We start from the raw sequence: 9,659 nt of genomic DNA, 5'->3' as shown, positions 1-9,659 counted from the left end.
TATGGTGTTCACAAAGCATATCATAATAAACAGTGCCGTAACTAGAGTCAAAGACCCAGGTAAAAATAAATGCATATAGGCCCCCCTTTTTTGAGATACATATAAAAGTTAGACTAACTTCATATTATTGGCATTTTTGCTTCTTATTAGATAGGTATTAGTATTTGTGGATATATTACGTTATAAAGAACCAATATATAATTCTCACATTGAAACAATTCTATGTAAAGCTTAAATGTAGTAGGTAATAGGTATAGAGGATCACAACTTTATATTGAGTAGATTTTATTAACACAAAAAACTTGTTAAATAATCTACATAGGCACATAGTATTGATATAAGTTAATATTTAAAATATATAATATGATTATTGTTCCTACAAACATGATTTATAATAAATATAAAAATAACAATTTTAGTTTTCATGTAACACTAACAATAAAAATAAAAATAATCATTTCTATTATAATATAATAGCTATTACATATTTTATAATGATAATATTATTAAGTATTATAAAAACATATTCTTTCGAACCTTAGCATTAGTGAAATCAACAATAATTTTTCAATATTTATTTCATCAGTACGACCTCTTTCAATGCTTAATACTGATAATATATTACTTAATCTTTCTTGGGAAAATGGGAAGTAGAAATCCTCTAGTAATTTTTATTAATTTAAGTTTGGAGAAAGATCTTTCAGCTGAAGCCACAGTTACAGGAATTGTCAAAAAAATTATACAAGCTGTTAGAGCATCTTAATTTTGTATATTAAGAGTTACAAAAAAATTATTAGCCAATAGTTAAAATAATATAATTAATGTATTGTCGTCTGACAATCGGTATTCGGTATCGGTATAATATATTATTATATTGACAGGGGTGAACAACGTAGTTACGTAGAACGGACTGCTCTGATTCTCGAGTACATTGTTAGTTTGTGTGTGTATTGGTATCGCGTATAATAATCAACATATCTATTTATGTCACTCTTGGCTGAGTAAATTTTCTCAATATTTTGATAAGCGGTTCCAAGTAAAACCACAGAATATAACGAACCAGGCTTTTACATTTTGTTATATGAAGTTAAATACAAGATAATAATAAAATTATTATGAATCGAATTAAAAAAAAAATTGACATCTATCCACCAAGGGCCCTAGGGGCCCTGTGGGCCCCAGTGCTGTGCACCGCCTGCACCTATGATTTTTACGGCACTGATAATAAATAACGATAAAAATGAAATTGCTAATAGTTTTCAACTAGAAATTATACAGAAAATGTGAGAAGAAACTACAGCAGGTTCAACCAAAAGAAATTGTATTTGTGATAAACTACCAATGCATTAAAATATAAATACAGTAACACAGTTTTAATAAAGTTTAAGTTTGTTTTTAGTAAATGTATACAACAATTAAGAATATTTGTTTAATATAAAAATTTTAAACTATTAAATATCTGATATAAAAAAAATTAAAATGTGTACTCATACTCAAAAATATAGTCTTTAAGTTCCCGTCTTAATGACCCGTCTATATAGTACAGTTAAGAATGATAAGACAAAAATAAAAAACTAACTAATCTAGGTATATTGAACATTTTTTTTTAATACATCGAGTTTTTGTTGTTCGGTATTGTTTGTATCTTATAACTATTTAACAAGGTCTTCTTGAGTTTTCAATGAACTTTCTTCTTTTTTTTAACTTGTCTAGAACTAAAACAAATAATTAATCATTAATACTTATTGTTTCATCCATATTACAAGTTAATTAGCCTACAATATTGAATAAATACAATGAATTTACAAGGTACAATATGAATCAAATCATTAGTTGTTAACATGAATATGGGCCTTATTAAGATGGCTTAGGTCCTCCTTAAAATTTTTTTAATTAATAAATTAATTATAAAAACTGCAAAACAGTTATTGAATATTTTGTTTTGTGGAAGAAGACAAATATGAAGTCGAGAAGGACAATGACTCATCTAGATTTCTAAATGTACTGCTAAATTAGTTTAAAATACATACATAACTAGTAATATTTTTAAATATTCTATTATTATAGAAATTTTTACTACAATTCAAAACAAAGAATTTATGGGGATTTTTCATGTCATGCACTTAGCATTGAGTATAATAAATATTTTGAAAACTTAGCTGCAAATTAAAATGGTAAAATTAGGCCATGCTACAATTACTAATGTATGTGCTGGAGAAACATTTGAAGAAAACAGTAATTTAGTATGTTTTTTCACTTGTGGCAATTAATTGAAGATTTTTAGACATGCAAAACATAAAATTAGAATTGTCAAATACATTTATGATAACATTTATTTATTAAATTGGTGAAGGACTTTATTAAAATAAAAATTAATTTATACCACAATTTTTCAGATTTAAAATGAAAGAGAAAAGAACCAAGCTCATTAAGAGATTATTTTGTATCAATACCACAGGTACTGAATTTGATTGAAACATATAAAGATTATTGCATTTAACACGCTCATTTAAATGTATTATTAAAAGTATAAGGGTAAAAAACTAATGTACCAACAGTCATGCTAAAAAGTAACGTGTTTACTACTTATACTGATAAACCAATGTTTGTTGAATGGCATAATTAAATATTGATTAATTAGAAATGTTCAAAATGAGCATTTAATACTTATTTACTAACCGATCATTGAATTGCTTTACATTGATTTTTAATAATTGTAAGTGTTCATTTTTTTTCCCCTAAAATTTCTCAATCCAAGGAGTTTTATGGTTAATTTTGTTTTGTTTAATAATGATTTTTGCATTAATTCAAAAGTTGGAGAATTACTTGATTCTTACATCAAACTCAGTGGCGTATTTAGCGTCAGGCAAAGTAGGCAGTTGCCTAGGGTTGCCAATTTTTAGGGGCGGCAATTTTAAGCTAATATTTTATTGAAAATATACTCTAGGTTTCTTTTTGATTTTCTTATGTATGGTGATTACTTTGAAGGATGGAAAATTAAAAATATTTAATATTTGTATAACATAATATTCTTGTTAATATAATTTCTTCATTATTTTATAATACTAATACATAACAATAAACGTCCAAGTAAATAATTGAACGACTGCCGGAACATATATTATCTATTATCTAAATACTAACCATAGATTACATATTTCGTTATTTTGTTTTTTTCTAAGTAATGGGGCGGCAAAAAAAAATTTGTCTAGGGACGGCAATTGTGTAAATCCGTCTCTGATCAAACTTACAGATGATTTATGCAATATATCTATAAAAGTTGTAATAATAAATTATAAAATATATAAGAATTTAAACTACAAGAATAAACATTTTATAATTAGTTTTATCTTCTTTGAACTGTTAATTTTAATCTAACATTTAGCAATCTATTTTATTATTAAAATTAATAATTAACCTTTAGGTGAAGAAATTGTTTGCCTTGTTACGAATATGGCTTTTTCAATCAAATCATAGTACTGCCATCTTATACAACCTAATACCTTGGACACATCTCTATCTTGACATAAAATTGTGTAAGTAATTGTCACAATTTTTCATAACAATGACTTGCACATTAGAAATTAATAACCACTGTTGAATTTTTTCTCTTTTTTATTTTTTTTAAATTTCTCATTATGTTCCTCTGAATGTTAAAGACAATTTTGTAGCTGTTGATAATGATAAGTCTAAAAAAAAGTATACACATATTATACATCAAGTTAAGTTCATGAAACAATTTAAAATGCAATATTTACTGGACATTTTAGAGCCTTCAATGGTATCGTTTTAAGTCCTATTTGGGATTATCATTGTCAACAATGTTCTCAGTCAACTGGAATTATAATTGAAAATGATTTTTGGATTATAAATTCAATAATATAGGTACTAATATTAATTTAAAATATTATGTACATTAATACATTATTGTAAAACAATACAGAATCAAGGATTTAAAAATGTTCATACCTTCAATGTAACTATCCATGATATTATTACAGATTATATAAAAAAAAAGTTTTATATAATCTGTGATATTATCATCAGACAAATTTCACATAAAATAATGAATTTTTAGAAATAAATCGAAATTAAATAAATGATAAGTTTATTAGGGTATGATGATCACTAAAAGAAAATGTACAGTTAGTCGTTCCGACTTCAGAGAACTTTTTGACAATATAAAGATTAGAATTAATTATCATTATAAGTGATAATATGTAATATAATATGATAAAAGAATGTACATTTATGGGAAATATTAAAAATTATGTGGGGACAAATCTAGATTGGTATTACTCGACCACCTCATTACGATAGCCGAAAAACACCAAAACAGTGTGAAGCATTTTTCAATTAGTTTGATACACCAAATTTCTTAAAACTATACCGGTTAACTTTTTAAGCGGAAATTTACGCCTGTTTAGTCCGTCGAAGTTTTAGCTCTAGTCAATGGTTGACTTGAGGGGGGACGCAGGGGGACTGAGTACCCCAACTAATTTTTTGGATACACTAGCGTACATAATTATACATTATTTATATTATACAAAATACAACAGATCATATTAGCATTATCCTCCAATTTTAGACATTATGTTTTATTTAAATTTTTATTTTTTGTTATGATTTTTGATTATTTCTTATTTACAACATAAATTTTATTTTTTGTTACCAAATATAAATTAAATACAAAAGATTTTTTTAATTAAATGTAGTACCTACTGCCTAATCACTTATATTATTTTGATCATTTCAGTTTGTTGCCGCTGTCAGCTCTTATTAATATTAAATAAGGAGTGCCTTCACGACTGAATAATAGATATGCTTATAAAAATATAAAATAAGAAAATCAATAATGTGTGTTGGCAGTTTCTTTAATTTTTATTTTAGGGAATAATGACAATAATGTGTTTTAATTGAGTAAATAAATAATAAATTGCCATGTAGGTTTATGATAATTAAGTATAACATAAATATAATAATATAGCCTCTTGGCTTTAAATAATAATACAACAATGCTATTTGCTAATAATAATAGTACAAGGTTTCTGATTAGAACATGAATCTAATATGGTATAAAAGGGGCTCGATTAGCACATGAATTTATTTATTTATTTATTTATAATATATAAACGCCAAACGGCAATTTTTAATTAACAGATTAAGTTTAAATTAATAGATATAACAAAAATATAATAATACAAATACACACAAAATTAGAACATATGGAAAAAAAAAACACAACATAATATAAACTAAATGGTAATACCTTAATTTAGTAATATAAAACTATAATACAACATATTTATAACAATTATATTATTTAATTACTTATTAAAATCAAAATTAAGATTGTTCAGAGTACGAAGCATTCTGTGCAAGGGGTGATTATGTCCATATAATGTATTGTGAGTTGGAATTTGGAAGAGTGCGTGATTTCTGGAGAAGAAGGAAGGGATACGAAGACATATTTTAGAGAGGAGATCGGGTGCATCTAAGGTGCCACCTAGGAGCGAGGTTATAAAGTGCTCATCAGCATCTTGTCGACGAGTTGACAGCATTGGTATTCCCAATGAACTACGAATTAAGGAATAGTCATGCGTAGGGTGAGGTATCTTCATTATGTAGGCAATGTAGGAAAGAAATCTATTTTGTACACGCTCGAGTCTTAGCTCGTCTTTAGCTAGGTAGGGATGCCACACCACCACACCGTATTCTAATATAGAACGTACTAATGAGAAGTACAATGTGCAAAGACAACGAGCCGAAGAAAACTGATTAGTATTGCGTTTAATAAAACCCAGTACTTTTAAAGCTTTACCTACAGTGACATTTATATGGTGCTCAAAATTTAATGCTGGTGAGTAATGAATACCAAGATCTTTATAGAGGAAGACACGGTTAAGAGAAGTGCCATTTAGAGAATAGTTGTGGTGGATAGGAGATCGCTGCCTAGAAAACGACATAACATGACATTTGCTTATATTAAGGCTGAGACCTATGGAGTACGCCCAACTTGCAAAAATATCTAGTTCTGACTGTAGGATATGACATTGATTAAGATTGTCTATTTTAAGGAATATTTTTATGTCATCAGCAAAAAGAAGGAGTTTAGCCTTAGTGATCCATTTGGTTATCGAGTTTACAAACAGAATAAATAAAAGAGGACTAAGGTGGCCTCCTTGAGGGACTCCAGATGGTATCACAGCTAACTCCGAAAGAGCATTTTTGATTTTTATGAATTGTTTTCTATCTGTGATGTAAGAGTGCAACCAAGATAGAAGGGGATTCCCAATGCCTAAAGACTTAAGCACACCATTATTAGGCAATCGTGGTCCACTGTGTCAAATGCTTTATTAAAGTCTGTAAAGATTACATCTACCTGACCTCTGTGTTCGATAACTTCTGATAAATAGGAAGAGAAGGCAACACCACTTGTTACGGTTGATTTATGCGATCTAAAACCATGCTGCTCACTTATAATAAGATGATTGAGACTACGCTTTATTCTGGAGTATACAATTGATTCAAATAATTTACCAATATGTGGTATAATAGAAATTGGTCTGTAGTTTTGGATATCAGAAGCGTCACCAGATTTCAGAACAGGTGCTATAGAAGATATTTTCCAAACCTTAGGAAAAATACCTAAATCTAATGAACGCCTGAATAGTAAATAAATTGGATAAGCAATAGAAAAACGACAATTGTACAAGCATTGAGCGGATATGTCATCTGGACCATTAGAGTAAGTATTTTTTAACGATTTAAGAGCGGAAAAAACATCGTCGACAGTAAACGTTATATCGGAAGGAAGTTCATAGGATAAGTATTCAGATGAGCCAGTAAATGGTGGAAGTTGGAAAGCCGAGGAGTTGAACGTCGAGGAGAAATGAGTTGAAAACAGATTAGCTGATTCAGTTGGAGTATTTGAGGCAATATTACCGAGATGGAGTGATGACGGAATTGAGGTTTCTGTTTTAGATTATTTACAAATTTCCAGAATTTGGAGGGGGAAGATGAAAGGGCCTCCTCGGTATGCCTAATATGAGCAGAGTAATCAACTTTTGATTGGCGTTTACATTTTGCTCTATATTCAGAGAAAACAAGATAATCAGATATCGACTTGGTTCGCTTATAAACTGCATGGGCTTTCTTCTTGGTTATTATAAGATTTTTGAGAATTGTGGATGTCCATTGAGGAAATTTAGAAGGTGAAAAAACTTTGATGGGAACAAACTTATTAATAGAGCTTAGAAGTGCATCGTTAAAGACAACAGCAGAATCATCGACCGAATAAAGCGAAAAAGTATTTTCCCAATCAAACGATCCTAGATAACGGAGCATGGATTTATAATCAGCCGATTTATAATCACGGTATTTATGTGTGTCTTGAGCAGTTATCGGAGTTGGAAATGGAAAAGATACAAACAAAGGTGGGTGGTAAGAATCCGGAGAAACGATTGGAGTGTTGGCAAGTTGGACAGTAGGTGTGTCAAAACTAGAAAATACAAGGTCAAGAAGGCATCCACGGGCATTAGGCACTTGATTGAGCTGGTAAAAATTATAGTACGAGAAAGAATCGACAAGATGAGTAGAAGTGTTAGACATGGTACCAGATGCGAAAAAGACCTTGGTTGCTTTTAGACCATTTAATAAGAGGTAGATTATAGTCACCACAGAGAAGAATAGATGTAGGGTTGGTAGATGATATTAAGTGTTCGATAGAGCTGGTATGGGCCTCAAAATCTGGGAGCGCGGACATAGGTGGTAAGTAAACTGCACCTATAAGAATTTTAAATGAATTAATGGACAGAAGGGTATATACTTGCTCGAGCGTGTTAAGGTTTGTACAGATAAGAGATGTTTTAATATAAGACTTGATTGCAATGAGAACACCACCTCCTCGTGAGTAGTTACTGTTAAGATAATTTCTGTCGACCCTGAAGATTTGATAGCCAATGAGCCCAAGTTCAGAGTCATGGACGTCAGAAGAGAGCCATGTTTCTGTGAGGATAATAACATCATAACAAATAAAAAGGGGAATAGAACTTCTAAAATTACTTAATTTAGTTTTTAACCCACGGACATTTTGGTAGAAAATGTTTAAACTATTTAGATTACAATTCAAATGATTATTATTTTTAAAGCGGTATACAAAATCAAAAAATTCAGTAGATGTATTAACAGATAATTTACAAAGATAACATGAAGCCAGGGGTACCAAATGAAAACATTGAGGATCGATGAGATATGATGAAGATTGACTGACGTCACCACAGGTCCCTGGGTGGTTCAAGCTGGTTAGTTTTTTGCAAGGGTGACATGACGATGAGCAGTATGGTTTAATTGAAAATCCTTATTTGCCTGGACAATGGAAGGAACGCCGTTGAAATGTCTGACCATTATATTATTTTCTCCGTTCTTCCTACGCTGTTCCAAATCGGCATAAACCTGACGTACTTGTTGACGTTCCATTAATGTACGATCACGAACAACAGACACCAACAATGGTGGGTCGGTAGCAGCACGAGAGCGCATACCGGTTAAAAAGTCCTTAATGAATTGTTGGGAAGTGTTCTTTGATGAAAATATGACTTTTAATGGGCGAGGGTTCTTACCAATAGTGCGACCCAACCTGATCATCTCCACATCTGCAGGCAGAGACATAGCAAGTGGTAGAATGGACTCAGACAGATGCTGTAGGTCATCAGATAAACGTACAGTTGGTATAGTAGCAGAAGATTCAATAAGTCCGTGGACGATGGCATTAAAAGAACATTTTTCTCTTTCTGATAGTTCTTGAAGAAGCTGAGGAATATTGTCCCCAGATGAGGAGGGCAATTTACCCACGTCAGATTCAATAACACCGATCCTATTGTTGAGAGAAGAAAGTTCGTTACGAAGAGAGGTATTGTCTGCTCTTACATCAACAATTTGTGAAGCTAGTGAGTCAACACTAGCTTGAAGTTCACAAAACTTTTTATTGAATGAAAGGGATAGAGCCTTACATTGAGCAAGAGTAGCATCCTGAGTTTTACGCATGACCGAAATTACTCGATTAAATTCTTCAGACGATAGTGGGGTGGGTGAAGGCGGAACTGAAGGCGGAACTGAAGACTTGGCAGATCTGAGCAACATTTGCTGGTCAGAGACTACAGGTGAATTAAGATTATCCGTAGACATAGTAGAATTTGTGGCAGATAAAACTCCTTAAATGAGAAGAGATGCAAGACAAATAGCAGTAGTAATTAAACGCCTTGAATAATCAGTTAAAGCAAAATAGTCTAATTCCAATATAAACGATAACGTAATTATGATGACCTTGAACATGAATCTAATATGGTATAAAAGGGGCTCGATTAGCACATGAATAAATAATATAAACTAAGTGCTTGATTAGCACATGAGTAGTATAATGAATGAATAGTATAACAAATGAATAATATAAAACATGTGCTTGATTAGCACATAAACCTGATATAGTGAATAATAGTATAATATGCAGCTCGTCAGCTGATTACCTTTAGAACTGGTGTCCGTTAGCGGCTTCGAACCAAAAACGCTACCGCCTCAGGATGCACACATTTGAACAATAAAAAAAAAATAACAATAATATTATAAAACTAAATGTGTGACAGTCCCAAGGGTGTACGGCT

The 9,659-nt window shown here is 30.7% G+C and overlaps 1 long non-coding RNA gene and 1 pseudogene across 1 annotated transcript; both read right to left on the bottom strand.

Moving 5' to 3' along the window:
- The window catches only part of LOC149061434 (uncharacterized), a 116,441-nt pseudogene that overhangs the window by 104,457 nt on the left and 2,325 nt on the right, over positions 1–9,659 (bottom strand).
- On the bottom strand, positions 1,600–9,654 carry LOC107171581 (uncharacterized). The gene is made up of 5 exons (XR_016189704.1): positions 9,525–9,654; positions 3,759–3,835; positions 3,419–3,689; positions 3,145–3,271; positions 1,600–1,715 (listed from the first exon to the last, which is right to left on the bottom strand). It is a non-coding gene; the product is annotated as an uncharacterized LOC107171581 (long non-coding RNA).

Source organism: Diuraphis noxia, unplaced genomic scaffold (genome assembly GCF_037042655.1).
Source record: "Diuraphis noxia isolate RWA-SAM2 unplaced genomic scaffold, SU_Dnox_SAM2 contig0001, whole genome shotgun sequence".
Taxonomy (NCBI): domain Eukaryota; kingdom Metazoa; phylum Arthropoda; class Insecta; order Hemiptera; family Aphididae; genus Diuraphis; species Diuraphis noxia.
The sequence above is the reverse complement of the archived record's forward strand: the minus strand, read 5'-3'. Positions and strand labels throughout refer to the sequence as shown.